The sequence below is a fragment of the Arachis ipaensis genome, chromosome B5 (assembly GCF_059453495.1).
Source record: "Arachis ipaensis isolate K30076 ecotype BB chromosome B5, ASM5945349v1, whole genome shotgun sequence".
NCBI classification, from domain to species: domain Eukaryota; kingdom Viridiplantae; phylum Streptophyta; class Magnoliopsida; order Fabales; family Fabaceae; genus Arachis; species Arachis ipaensis.
The window spans coordinates 138501503-138517208 of NC_142440.1; the positions used below are offsets into that span (position 1 = coordinate 138501503).

The 15706-nt window shown below is 38.2% G+C and overlaps 2 pseudogenes; both read right to left on the bottom strand.

Annotated features, from left to right (window-relative positions):
• Positions 1-285: 285 nt before the first annotated feature.
• On the bottom strand, positions 286-947 carry LOC148565927 (uncharacterized; annotated as a pseudogene).
• A 126-nt stretch (positions 948-1073) lies between these two features.
• On the bottom strand, positions 1074-2162 carry LOC110263006 (serine/threonine-protein phosphatase 7 long form homolog; annotated as a pseudogene).
• Positions 2163-15706: the final 13544 nt, after the last annotated feature.

Here is a 15706-nt window from a genome sequence, read left to right on the forward strand (position 1 = left end):
GGGTTTAAAACCCATGATGCAAAATGCACGAATTGATACAAAATATAATCGTCATTCGCAGTAAGTCGAACAAAAATAATACAGGTATAACTACATAACTAATACAGATATAACTGTCACAAGTCGTTAACCCTAACAGAAAATAAATAAGTCATAATTCATATAAGGATAACTGTCGGAAATAAGAGAATCGGACGCTACTGCTGGTCACCGTCAACATCATGGTCGCCTCCGAATGGACCAAGTAGGTGCGAGCCTGTGCCACATCGAGTCGGACACCTAACCCTAGCCGCTCGCCGATCTCCCAGCGGAGCCTCCTGTGCCCCAACTTCTAATGCAGATGGTGGCGTCCCCCCCATCCCGAACCAAGTGTCGTACGGGCTGCCTGCGGGCTCATTCAAGTCGACCGGGAGCTGGGTCTCAGGAACCTGGGACGGCACATCCGCTGGCTGTGGCCTATACTCCGTAGGGTCTGAAGGGCCGCCTGGAATCGGGCTCTGGTACTGATGAACGTCGTCACCCCGTATAATCTCAGCAAAATTCACATAGAACTGGGGTCCACCCAACTGATCGTCCAAATCCATGGTGAAAGAAGTGGTAGCAAGATCGGCTAACAGCTGTGTGCTACACCCATGTAGTACCTGAGAGCTAGATACATGGGTAAAAGGTGTACCACCCATACTAGTCTCCGCGGTGCCACCAACATGAGTGTCTGTAGGGTGCCGACGGGACGATCCTGCCTCGTCATCGTGGTGGACGGGAGGTGCTCCTCCACCACGAGCAGCCCGTCGTCTAGCAGAAGATCGACGAAGGCGATGATCTGCCTGGCCTCCGTCATCACCACCAACCTGCTCCTCCTGCATCATGTCATCTAGCCAGCACCAGTCGCGATCAGTGGCATGTGTACCGATGCATCGTCTCCGCTCCAAACGTCTGTTATTAGGCATATCAGACGCTGAAACTCTAGTCGGCGCCTGCGACAACCCTCTGAGTATAGCATCGTCCGGAACCTGGGTCGGCCTGGGGTCGGCGAAAGCAATCCCTGGTGACAGAATCCTATGTGCAACACGGTGCTACCAGTCCAGGTACTCAGGGGATGGACCAGGATCAGGAACTCTCTGGACACTCAACACAAAACGAACTCGCTCGTCCCAATGCTGATGCCATGTCCTACAGTAAGTGGGGAACCATCTATTTCCACCCCTGCCGTCCTTACTATGAAGATACTCTATGTTGAGCGCTGGCTCAGGCAAATGCTGTACGCCCCTTAGCTGTGGGAAGACCTTGTCTACCTGATGCCACTCAATAACTGCAAAATATATCAGGCTGGTGACAGCCCGCCATAACCGGTTGTGCTCCTCAGTCAGTATCTCCGGATGGATGACTGCCAGTACGTCCAGCGAACCATAAGGCTCCCACACAATCTGATAGACAGGAGGCAAGGTCAGCATTGTACCAATGTATACATATAAGTGTGTAAAAAACAATTAAAAGAACGACAAACAAAAACAAAATACTTACATCTCGATGAGTCAGTCGATCCAATGCCAGACGATACTGTATAATCCGCCGTTCCTTTCCATCAGAAGAGGGCAAATATGTGGCCCATCTGAGTTGCAGAAATAGCACGTAAATATGTAATTTCAAATATAGAACGTAATGAACTTGAAAGAAAGAATGAATTAAGGTATACTTGGATGCCAATGGAAAAGAGAAAGCATCAAAACCCGCGCAGCCTCAGCGTGGGGAACCGCCAAAAGATCCATGACTGTAGCAACTGTAGGGGTCCAACCAAGTTGGTGACGTTTCTATTTGCCACCCTGCACATGCATCAGTACAGCCACGCCAATGCAGCGGCGCCCCAGCTATAGCTGCCCATATCGTCAAGTCTCGCCACAAAAGGCAACCAGCGAAGGTGGACCCGATTAGCACTCTTGTCCATGAACAACTGTGTCGACAGAAGCATCATAATATATGCGCGTGCATATATGCGCACGGTCTCCTCCGAAGCATCCGCTGGTAACACCCTGAACTGCTCATGAAACCATGTAAAGTGGACTGTGTTATATTCTCTTATCCGGTGGCGGAAGCTCACCAAATAACTCCTCGAACCACTCCCATGCCGGTCTGGCCCCCTCGATGTGCATGTGGAAGTCTGTCATGCACGCGGAAACAGCCTGGCCATCCACGGGCAGCCCGAGCTGGTATGCCACGTCCTGGAGCGTGATAGTACACTCTCCGAATGGCATATGGAAAGTGTGGGTCTCAGGCCGCTACCTCTCGATAAATGCGCTGACCAGAGGTTCATCCAACCAGAACCAATGCGCGTTCAGCCTAGCCAGGTGGTACAACCCAGCCCTCTCTAAGTAAGGTATGATCCTATCATGTAACGGCATATTCTGTTGCCTACGGACGCTATACACACATCGGGTTGGCTGCATTTTCAGAAATAAAGAACACCGGCTTAATTTCTAACAATAACATCACCAAACTATAGCTTATGTTTCTAGTCTTAAGCTACTTGGGTTTTGAAATTACTAATTTACCTCTCTACCTTGACTATTAAATGTTAAATGTCAAAGTTTAAATTTCAAATTTTCATTTTCAAACCAAAACCTAAACTAAGTCTCTATCTATCTAATTAATGAATTACTTCCTTAATATTGAATAAAATATACATTTATTAAAATAGTGTTTGGAAATATAGACACTTACCTCTTCATCGATGGTTCCGGCTACGTGAGCAACGCCTGTCGAGCCGGTACAACCGCCGTTCATCCTCCATTCTTCTAAACTACTCAAGAATTTGAATTTTCTCTCCCTTCTCTCTACTTTCTCTCTCTAACTTTCTTTCCAAAATAACTCAAATAATTTCTGCTACAGCCTCACGCGGTATATATAGAGACCACTATACTCATAATCCGCTACAGGGTGTAGCGGATTATGCACAAACGCCATTTGGTCATAAACCGCTACAGGATGTAGCAGTTTATGCATAACCCAGCCCTCAACGTAATCCGTGATACCCTGTAGCGGATTACGTGCAATTGAGTTCCGTTGCAGGGTGTAGCGGATTATATATAGTTGCGTTTGTTGCATTTGCGTCTGGAAATTGCCAATGTTGTATTTGCGTAAAAGTTTTCTTCAATTATTTTATATGTGTAAATTGCCCTAAAATTAAGGTATTGTTTGTGGTGCACTACTAAATTTATTTTGATGTACCGAATTAGAGATGAAAATATAAAATTAGGCAAGACATTTTGTCAAAACTTTTAGGTCTACTTACATTTAGTCTGATCTACTCTGACATAATAAAAATATTTTTAAATCCATATTCTGTCTAATTCTATTTAAAATTAATAAGCATATATATTATTTTACTAAAATAATTAAACCAATACTCTGTCTAGATCTATTTACACTACAAGAAACATCGTTAAAATCAACGGCAAAATCGACGGCTTAGCCGTCGATAATATTAAATTTCGATGGCAAAATAAACGGCGGAGGTGGTCGCTATAAAGCTTGTCGATTTTTCAAAATTCTATTAAAATCGACGGCTTGCTTGGCCGTCGATAATAATTTAATAAAATCGACGGCTTTACTGTCTGTAATATGAGTTTGAGAATTTTACCTTCTTACTAAAATCGACAACGTTGCCGTCGATATTATTATATAAAATCGATGCCACTTTTGTCGATATTTGATTCAATAAAATCAACAACGTTTTCGTTTATAATATGCTTACTAAAATCGACAAGATTACCGTCGATATTGGATCCAATAAAATCGACACAGTTGCCGTCGATTTTATTATTTAGATACCGACAAATCTTTTGTCTATATTTGGTTTTCCTTGTCTATTTTAAAATTAAAAAGCGACAACCATTCCGTCGATTTTAATAGACATGTTTTAATTATTTTTTTTATTTGAAAAATAGTAAACAATTAATGCAAATAAATATAGAAATAAAATTTATATAGAGTATAAATAACAAAACAAATAAACTTTTAAATATAAAAATAAAATTTATACTAAATATTAGATAATGAGTTTACAAACTTATCAAAATAATAAATAATTCTCTAACATAAAAAGCTCAAGACAAAATAAATAACTAAACTTAGACTTATATTCGTTAAAATTACAATCCACTAATAATACAAAATATTCAACCACTATCTAATACAAATACTAAACTCAGCTTTTGTGCCCGCCCACCTTATATTACGAACCACCGAACTATCTAAGTGTTGACTACCTCGAATTCTTGCATAGGTGTCGGGGAATATTTCAGGATCATGTGTGATACTTCCATCAAGAGAAATGTCAATGGGATAGCGCAGGAGGTGGCCACAAGTGCATAATGGTTGTCCTGTATATCTGTTCCAATTGTTTTGAGCAAGCTGATGGACCCTTCTAATACAACCTTCAAGTTCAGGGTTGAGGAAAGTTTCTTTATATATGCCAAGATGCTCGTACCACAAGGACAAGTGAAAGCGATGGATCTGGCCCCTTGCACTATTTTTATTGGTTGCCAAATAGGAGGGTTGATAAGCTCCCATAGCAATTAAAGTGTCTCTTCTACCATTCATTAATCTCTCGTTGATATTAGCAGATCCAATGATTATGTATTCATCATCCACTGCCAAAAAACAAAAGAATAATACTTATCACTTGGTCGTAGCAGGGCATATCAAAATCTATCTTCAATTTCAAACATATATTACAACTTTAAAGTTATTGTGAGATAAAAATAAAATTTAAAGAGAGCTGAGGGCAGATAAAAAGTTGGTCAATGGATATCCTTCTCAACTTCATTTAAAAGATTAGATTATATAAAGAAAATATTCTGAGTTAGTTCCAAACTTACCTATCATCATCTTGGAATGCACATAAATCATAAATTGACCAGCACTTTGGGCCTTCATGTAATGAGAATCTGATTTTTGTTTTGCTTTATGCTTTTGTGTTTCTTTTTCAATAAGCCAAAGTGTATGACATGAGAAAAGCAGACGCAAATCAAAACCTGCAATAGTGAAAATTAAACAGCAGCACTACCGATACTTTTAATTTGTTAAAACCCCTTTTGCAAGCAGGCTTGGGTAGAATAGGATTACTCAGCCACCATCTGCATGTTTGGCAGCGTTTTGTACAGATATATCCATAGATTAAACAAATTAAAGCATACATCCGAATCTATTAGTGCTTTCCAAAATGAAAAAAAAGAAGAGGCAATTAGTGCTTTCCTATAAGCTAGAAAGAGTAACTTCTGAAGGGAAAAAAAAGCTGAAAAAGTCCCTCACTAAAAGCATTTTTTTTAAACAAATGCTCCTTTTTTTAAAGTTCTCCAGTGAAAATAACAAGCAGGCCATAAAAACAAATATCACAGTGAACAAGCAGTTACTAGTTATCATTTATAATTAGACCAAGATAAAATGCCAATGAACATAAGTTATTGTGATTTTCATTGCTTACTAAACACTACACAACAAGTAAGAAGAGTTACCTTGAATAATTTGACAAAGCAATTGCGACAGCACTCAAGAGCTTGCTAGCTTCAGGTGCATCAAGAAGCACACCACTTGCACTTTGAGGAGCAATAACCTAGTGATAACCTAGAAATAGGTGATTCCTTATCCTTTGGGGGAAAAATAAAACATAAGGATTAAACCATACCAAGAATTCTTTTACACCGAAACATAACAGCAGATCATGCAAATCAAAATTCCAGTCCCCATCTTTTACTGTAACAACAAGAAACCAAAATACATTAAACAACAACTATCTCCTGAGCCGCAACCTAAATTTACCAACAACTCACAGCCAAAAGAAATGGGAAAATGTCAAATATAATCAGGGTTGGTCTCAAAATAGTATTCCATGTAGTAACTTTTCATGGCATACTTCATCTCGGATTTCACCTTGTACAAACTACCAGAATTCTCCAAAAGAATTGCACCTTTTTCCTTTAACCAAATAGATTAAAAGAAGCTCATTCAGGTACAGAAATAAAAAATGGCATAACAAATTTGTCACATATATTCCCAGATTATCCATATGATCAACTAGCATAAGGATAATCGAAATTCCACCACTGACTTACCTGAACTTGTCAATCAAACAAGGTTGAGTGAAACCGAAACAACAAGTAGAGAATTGCTTCTGGCCGAAATTGAATTTACAAAAGAGTGCAGAATGGCAGATTGAGAAACTCCTGAACTTATACAATAAAGAGATACAGATTTGGCACTTGCCATGTAATTGTGTGATTCCATTCTGGTTGAAAGCAAAAAGCAAATTGCATAATCCTCACACCTAAAGATAACAGAATTATAAGAAACATTAGTGGGAACAATGCAAACAAGGAGACAAACCAAATGCTCTAAAAATAATATCACGCCAAAAAAAATCGCTACGAAATTCACACTGCTAAGTGTCTTTGTAACTTTTCTCTAAAAATCATAAGCTATCACTCTAGAAAAAAATGTATATATAACAACTGGCTACAAAATTCAGGGAGATAAGCGTCACTATATATGATATCTAAACTATATTAAACTCGAGAAAGGACAGACGACTCACGTTTTCATGATCCAGATGCCTCAGGAGTTTAATCTCACGGAGTGTGCGCTTTGCATCCATGTGATTATCGAACGCGTTCGCTATCTTCTTAACAGCAACCAGCTCATTAGTCTCAGTATTCAATACCGAGCTTCAAAAATCACAACAAACACAAAATTCAGCTTAATCAGTGTCTTAATATACTACAAAAACAAAACTAACCAAAACCTTAAAAAAAAATCGAAGTCAAAATTCTCGCAATCATCATCTTTGAACAATTCAGCTCCGATTTGAACAGCAACACATAAACACACAGATTTTCACAAAAACTCACAGAAAAACTACCTCGATTACAAAAGCGAAAAGAAATCAAAATGACGATTCAACTCAAGAGAAACATGAAAATCAAGAAGAAGAAGCAGAAGTAAGTAGTTACCAAACGAGGAGAAGAAGAAGCCTCACTCTGCCTCTCTAAGTGATTGTGATTCCGCCTCTGGTCTCTATTCTCAGGCGTTGGAGGAGAAGAAGAAGCCTCACTCTGAAGTCTGAACTCTGATTCTATGAAAGTTTAGGGTTAAATTTTGGGGAAATGAGTGAAATAAGGGAAGCGGGAAGGCAAACGCGGGAGTGATTTTTTGTTGATAAAAATCGACGGCTCTTTCGTTGATTTTAGGTAAAATAAAAATCAACATTTCATTCGTCTATTTTATGTAATAAATCTATACCGTTTATCCAGATTAAAAAGGAGATCTCTATCGTCTAAATTTATCGACGGTAAAAATTGTCGATATTTTAATTATTAAAATAGACAACTAATTCGTCGATTTTAAAGAAAAAAATTTTCAACTGCTCTTTTGTCGATAGTGTGACGATAGAGTTGGAAGGTTAGAAAGTTACCAAAATAATAGACGACATTGTCGTCGATTTTAATATTTTATTTCTAATCATCTCTTTTTCATTTTATCGACGACAAAGTCGTCGAAAAATATCGACGAAAAATTTGACCGTCGATTTTTGGCGTCGATAATTACACTGTTTCTTGTAGTGTTAAAATTAATATGCACATATATTATTTTACAAAAATATTATAATTAAAATTTCAATTTAAATTTTTAAGTTAAATATTTTTGTATTTTTAGAAAATCGATCTTTTTGGTAAAGAGTGAAATTAGTTGAAGAATAAAAATTGCATACTTTTAAACAAAGTATATATTACACATAAAACTTTTATTTTTTTGAATATATTTTCTCTAGTATAAAACAAACAATCTTCACTTTTCACCTAATTTCTCTTTTCACCGTAATATTATTCGTCGTACCCTACCAATTAAGGCTTGTATTTTTGTAGTTTAACCCAATCAGTCCAAACATGAGAGTACTCTCACTATATATATATATATATATATATATATATATATATATATATATATATATATATATATATATATATATATATATATATATATATAATTTAAGTACTAGTAGTCTACTTATATACCTAGTTAATAATTAAGAATCTCTTCATCAGTTTTACACTCCAAATGATTTTATTTTTTTTCCCTCACAACCCCCCCCCCCTTCTTTTTTTTTTTTCTTTTACGAAATTTATCCTTTGTGGTTTTTCTTTCTCTAGTTCTTCTAACTCGTCATTATTGCTCTCAATCAATCCCCTACTCCAAGAATCGCCATTCTTTCCTTCTTAGATTTCCTTCTCTTCAACTTCTTTTCATTTTTTATGGTTAAACAATCATTATTGATGGATAATTCTTCTGTTCAAAATAAACCATCATTATTCAGCAAAAACAAACTTTATGCGTTATTGGAGATAGGGTAACACAAACTCAAATACGTTGTCCAAATAGTGCTTTTTATGTTATTGAGAGTAAAAAATATGTGTTGTTGAAAATTAAATTAGAGAGTTAAAATATGTGTTATCTATATCTATATCATAATAGGAATATGGAAAAGAATTGGTATATACGTACAAATTTTCTAAAAGCATATATCATTTATATAAAAAGTTATTTTGTTAACTTTAAGACTTGAACAAATAACCTTTTAATTTTAGTAAAACATACTTACAATCTTGATTAATCTCAATTATTATTATTATTATTATTATTATTATTATTATTATTATGTATGATTTTGGTCTCTAAGGTATAGGCCGAAAATTTTTTTCGTCCCTGTAAAATTCGGTCAAACCATAAATTAATTAAGAAATAAATTAAATATGGGCGAAAATGGTTAAAAAATGTAACAATCATAATTTGACCATTTTAATACGATATTTGGACTTAGTGGATTTTTCTGAGTCGAAAAACAGTTTTCTGCGTAAAATCGTGAACCAGAAATTTGACCGCCAGTACCGGCTGAGATCTGTCCGGTACTATAGCTGAGAAAATTAACTTTATAAGAAAGGTTAAAAAATTAAAATTGGTAATTGAGGTGATAGAAATAATTAAAACGTACATTAAAACACTAATCTTAGAATGAAGTTTTGGCCCAAAAATGAACAAGAGTTCGAGTGATATATAATGAATATGAATAAGATGATTGACGATGAGAGTAAATAGATAATGATGAATGAACTTAATTAAGATTGAATGTGAATTGAGATGAGATTGACAATGAGAATGATGATGATTATGAGATTGATGATGAGAAAGATAAAGATTATGAGATTGTTATTGAACTTAATTCTGATTTGATACACCTGCCTGGGTAGATGCAGTGGAGTGATTCTACTTGCTCCGGATTATGGTTTGTGATTCTGGGGTAGATGCAGTGGGGTGATTCCCCTTACTCCCAGTTTGTTTTTGACATTTTCGGGTAGATGCAAGGATGGTAGTTTTGTCCCACTTGCTCCCAGATGTTGATCCTGTGTCGCAAGATATGGTCGGACACTTAGACTTTTTTGGATATTATTCCTCCTTGAAGATGTAAAATTCCTCTTGGTAAATACGTGCACGCAGGGACTGTCCAGGGTTCATTACCGGATATGTCGAGTTGGCTGTATAACCGACAGATGAGCTCATTGGCCATAGGGCAAGCATATATCATTTGCATATGTTTGATTTGTTTGGGTTTGCTTAATTGTATTAGTTTTCCTGGTTGAATATGTTGTATGACTAAATGCTACTTGCCTTAGTAGTCTTACTTGTGTATAACACTACAAGAAAAAAGGCCTATGGCAACGCTTTTTTCTTGCCATGCTTCAAAAGCGTGGCTAAAAGTGGTCAATGGCCACGCTTTTGTTGTAACACCCTAATATTCAAATCCTTATGCTCGAGTCATAAGTCAATGATATTACGGTGGTACGACTTTCAGGTGGATTTTTAATATATAAATATAGGTAATTTCGAAAAGAGTATTAATCGAGAAGCCTGAAAAGAGTAGAAATAAAATTGCAAAGACGTATCACTCACGTTTCGACAACAAAAGATAAACCGTGAAGCCGAAAATGATATACGGACAAGGCGTAAAGGAGATTAAGAGATATATAACAGATAGATATTTATAGCATAAGTAAATAGCCACTAGTCGCGACCCGCGAAGTTTAGGCCGGCTAGGGTACAGTATGAAAGTAGATGACAACAGTATATCCTAATCTCTCCCAAAGAAAACATAAGAGCCTCTATAGGCAAGTTCCAAAAGAGTTCAATACATAATATAATCTTTTCAAAACATAGGTGGAGAGATTCTAATCAAACACAAAGTAGAGGAAATAAAGATCTTCGCCGTCTCTCAGACGACCCACAACTCACTTCTGAGCACCTGGACCTGTATCTGAAAAACAAGAGATATATACGGAATGAGAACCCCGGGCCCATGGGTTCCCAGTACGGTAAAAGTGCCAAATAAATTCAATGTACTGCAATAAAAACTCACTAAGCATCCTAAACTTCTTCACCAATTATTCATCCTAGGTTCTCGCTAATCCATGAATAGGCAACTGTCATAAGGGGGTGCTAAATTCAATTCATGTTTCACATGTTTCCCAACTCGCTGACTCTTCCACGAATCAGACTCAAAATTATAAGCAAAACCATCACCAGTTGTTCTGCCTCAGCAATTCTATATCAATACATCATACACTCGCCTGGAGCTAGTGAAACCACATCACTGCGTCTACCTAGGGAGCTCCAGTTATCTCATTCAATAATCATCATCATCATGCAATCGCATCATCAATTCATCCCATCAAGAACAACCCTCACACCCACCGACACCAGCATGAGGGGCCTCTCAGTTGTACAAACACAAGCAATACAGGCAAGTAATACACAAATATGGTACAAGTAGAACAAGTAGCATATAGTCAGGTAACATGGCATATATGATGTAGAAATCCAAAACAAATGGCAAACCCAAACAATTCAAACATATGCAAATGATGAATGCCTGCCCTATGGCTGATGATATCATCTGTCAGTTATATAGCCAACCCGACATGTCCTGGTAGCTAACCATTGGACCGAAACACCCCTTGCGGAGCAAATAGGTTTGAGCTACAACCCACTTGCTACTACCCGCTCAACCCAGAGCCAGTGGAATAACCACTACTGCGGCTACTACCCAGGCGGGTGTTTAAAAGCTCAACCTGGAGCGAGTGGATTCACCACTACTGCCGCTACTACCCAGGCGTCACAATCTCTGACCTGGAGCAAGTGGGACGAACCACAACCCTTGCTACTACCCAGGTATCTTAAGCATTGACCCGGAGCAAGCGGGACGAACCACAACCCTTGCTACTGCCCAGGTATCTCAAACATATATTCATTCAATCTCAATTCATATTATAAATCTTCATTGTTATCAAATCTCAAACTTTAACCTGGAGCAAGTGGGACGAACCACAACCCTTACTACTACCCAGGTATCACAAATACATTCATTCAAAACTCCATAATTAAACTCATTTATCATAAACATCCTTTTTCCGTCTCATACCCGGAGTAAGTGGACAACGCCACTGCCTACTACCCGGGGTCACACATCATATTTCAGCATTTATCATTATTATCCATTTATCACATTCATTCATTAATCATATATGCATTTATACTCAGCCATAAAAAGTAATGGATTTGCCGTAACCCGGCAATAACTCAGCCATTCGGCCCATGGTTCAATCGAGAACCGGCCATTTATCAATAAATATTGCCCCTCGGCTCATGGCACACACGGTACTTCCACCGTCATCCTCCATATCTCATATAATCATCTTTGATCATCATTGATCATAACATTTCCCCTTGCTTCACTCGCAAGTTACCACATCCCCTAGCTCCTTTCTCATTGCTAGGCATATCGTAATGATTTAATACCTAAGGGATGAGATCGGAGGCTTAGAAGTATGATATTTGGCTTTAAAAACTCAAAAACCATCTTTGGCATGAAAACAGGGCCACGCGTACGCGCACTCCACGCGCACGCGTGGATGGCCAAAAACTCATCGATGCGCAAGCGTCATACGCGCGAACGCGCGGGTAGAAAAATATCTAAACGGCGCGCAAGCGTCAGCCACGCATACGCGTGGGTGCTCTTGCGCCCAGGCACAAAACTGGCACAACTCTGGCACAACTCTCTGGAAAATAGCTGGGCATTGGGTGCAGCGCATCGACGCGCACGCGCACACCATGCGCACGCGTGGATGGTGCCTTCTTGAAGAACGACGTGTACGCGCCAAGTGCGCCTACGCGTGGAGGGTCATTCTGCTAAAAATTTTCTGAGTTAAAAGCTGCAGAATTTACAAATTCAACCCCCAATCTTCCGACGGACGTAACTTTATCATTTTAAATCATTTTTCACCCGTTCTTTGAACGGCATGGACATCCCGGATCCAATTTCATTTCTAAACAGATTTGGCATAAAACAGAGATTCGTAGTCCAAGTTATGTCCCGTCAAAGTGTGCCCAAAAACCATGTTTTCATACAAAACCACAAGGTGCCATTTTCAAAACAAGCCATTTTCAACTCTTTTCAAAATCAACCAAAACATGCCAATTTCAACCCTTTTTGAAATCAATCAAAATGTACCAAAATCCACATCAAGCCATCCTCAACTCACACATTGACACTTTACCAAAAATTCCCAAAATCACATCCAACCATTTTAACACTTCTCAATCAAATGGCTAAAGGACAAACACAATATCATGTCATACATCCTTCCTCATCCCAATTTCCAATAATACCATTTCCAATCAACCATCATTATACATAATCAATATCATACTCACTATCACGTGATTTCACCCACAAATCAACCTTAATCATTCCCCAAGCATATATCACAACATACATATCTCTAATGCATCATCATACCATCAAGGCATCAATAATCATAATCACATATATGATCACATAATATATCTCAACCGAACTAAACATACCTCATCTACATAAATTCACCCAAAATTACCAAATTCCACACTTCAACTTCTCAAACCTTATTATTCAATAACTAACCTAATCATTCATATATTCATTATCTGAAATTCATCCAATCACTTGTGCCATCATACAATGCACACATCGACTTACCTTTCTTACCTCTTTCCGGCCTCCGGCCCAAAATTCACGGCCTCCGGCCCAATTTTCACAATTTAAATGCATAAACCACAAAATCAATACTCATTACCCAGTACATCAAATTCTCAATACGCCAAGCATACAAGGTCACACAATTCTCAACCCAATCATTAATTCACATTACATATCAACTATGCATATTAGCACCAACCATTTACATAATTCAAACTTAATCCTAGGGGCATCTAGCCTAGGAATTCTCATCACAACACATGGTACTTAAATGAAACTTAAACCATACCTCTTGTAGCCAAACCAATTGAGCCTCTTCTTTGGAAGTCTTCACCAAGCTTAGCTCCAAGCCTCACCAAAGCTCCTCAAGCAATACCAATCTCCCAATTGTGCACCAACATCACCAAATACACTAACATAACCAATATCACATACATACATCAATCTAGGGCTCATAAAAATGACAAGTCACAAGAGTTTGAGTACTTCTTACCTCAGCCCATATGAAGTAGGGATAGAACCCACTTAGAATCCATGTTGGAGTATCCCTAAACACCCAAAATCACAAGATTTCAACACTAATTACCCAAAAACGTGTAACAGTAGGGAATTTCGAAAACTAGGCAGATATGAATGGAATACTCACCACAAAACTTAGATAGAATTGTAGAGGATGAGAAGAGCGATGCGTGGCCGCAATCGGCTCGTCAATCGGAGCTCCGTAGCTCAAGTTATGGTGGTTTGAAGATCAAAGAGAGTTAGGTTTTCTCTCTTCTCTTCTCTCTTCCCAATTTCAGTGCCCAACACCCCTTCTTTAGGGCAAAATGAGCTGAAATGCTCATAACTAATATTTATATATGTTGGGTCTTGGGCCCACTTAGGCCCGGTTCACTTATTTTTGCCCATTGGCCCAATTTTGGGTCAAAACCTTTAAGATTAGCGCTCTAAATTGAACTTTAAATATTTCTACCTTCCCTAATTATAGTTCCTCATTTATTAATCTATTTACCCATAATCAATTTCCTCAGCTGTAGTACTAGACAGATCTCAGCCGGTACTGCCGGTCAAAATTCCACTGCGCGCTTTTACGTAGAAAACTATGTTTTCCGACTCGGAAAAATTCACTGAATCCAAATATCATATTTGAATTATCAAATTCCAATTGCCAAATCTTCCAACCATATTCGCTCTTATTTAACTTATTATTTAATTAATTTCGGTTAGACCGGGTATTACATTCTACCCCCCTAACAGAAATTTTCGCCCTCGAAAATTTCATCCATCACTGCGAGTACGCGAGCGTAGTCTGCCTCTATATCCAACGCATAACAGTCCCAAGGTCCTTTTATTCTGCGCACTTCCGTTGCCGCGCTCTGATTTCTCTATATTCGAGGTTCTCGGTCATTTGTCCAACGCCGACCAATAGTCTCGTTCCTTACTTTTATCGTCTCATCAACTCACCCTATTAAATCTCAAATCATGTCATCAATAATATTACCATCGTCGTTAATCACAGCCGTCGTCCCCCATCACTATAATCAATCAAAGATCATCACCACACCTTAATGATACTCCATCACTATCCTCTCTCTCTGCCAAGCCAATTACCACTAATCACAGCTCAACTCCAAGCATAAACTCCAAACTTACTTTCTTATTCTCAAACCCTCGAATTTCCACATGACTTGCTGTTATAAAGCCTCCGACTCATCAATCAAAAACCCCTTTCATTTATGGAAAGCAAATGAGTTTGAAATAACAATTTAACAAAATTATAAGAATCCGCTTTCCTTTAATAATCTATAAAAGCATTCGAGACACATCTCTTTTGTTAACGTTACTCATATCAAAAATCATCCTCAAAACCATAACCAACGCTCTTTCAATTTCTTGGGAAAAATTTTCAACAGTACCTCCCCAAAAATTGGAGTTTACCACCCGTCATGGGTTCCCTTAAACCAATCTCAGTACCGCATCAGCATTCCAATTTAGTGGTTTTCACATTCGTCTTTCAAAACCAATCATTATAAATCTCAATCTAATTCCAAGGTCACTATGACCAAACATCATGGTACTCATCTCTCAAACACGACAACTTGCACTCTCTCATCATCTAAATCCAATTATGCATCAATGATAATTTCCTCATCCGCTTTAGAACCATCAAAGCTCACAGCCGCAATCAATTCTAACTATTGGAGATCATTACTTGCAGTAACCCGCTTAACCCTTCTAGTATTCAAACATAAGATACTATAGTAAACTTTTACAGCTCTTATTCGTAGCTATCCTGTGTTACTGCTTCCACAAGTTTCCGCTGCTTTATTCTGATCTCTCGTCTAGTACGAGTTCTATCACTTACTTCCTCACAACCACAACTTAGCATGACTGGCATTCACTAGATTTCTATCTATGATAGCCAAAACCACATACCAACTTAATCGTACTTTTAACACGTTGTTACCGATCTTTCGCTTACCAATTCCCAAACCGTCGGATCTAACGGTATCACCCGTTGTTGTAGTGAACACACGACCTTGTTGTTGGCCCTTGGTAGTATTCCGGTTGACCTTCTTAGGACATTTCCAGGAC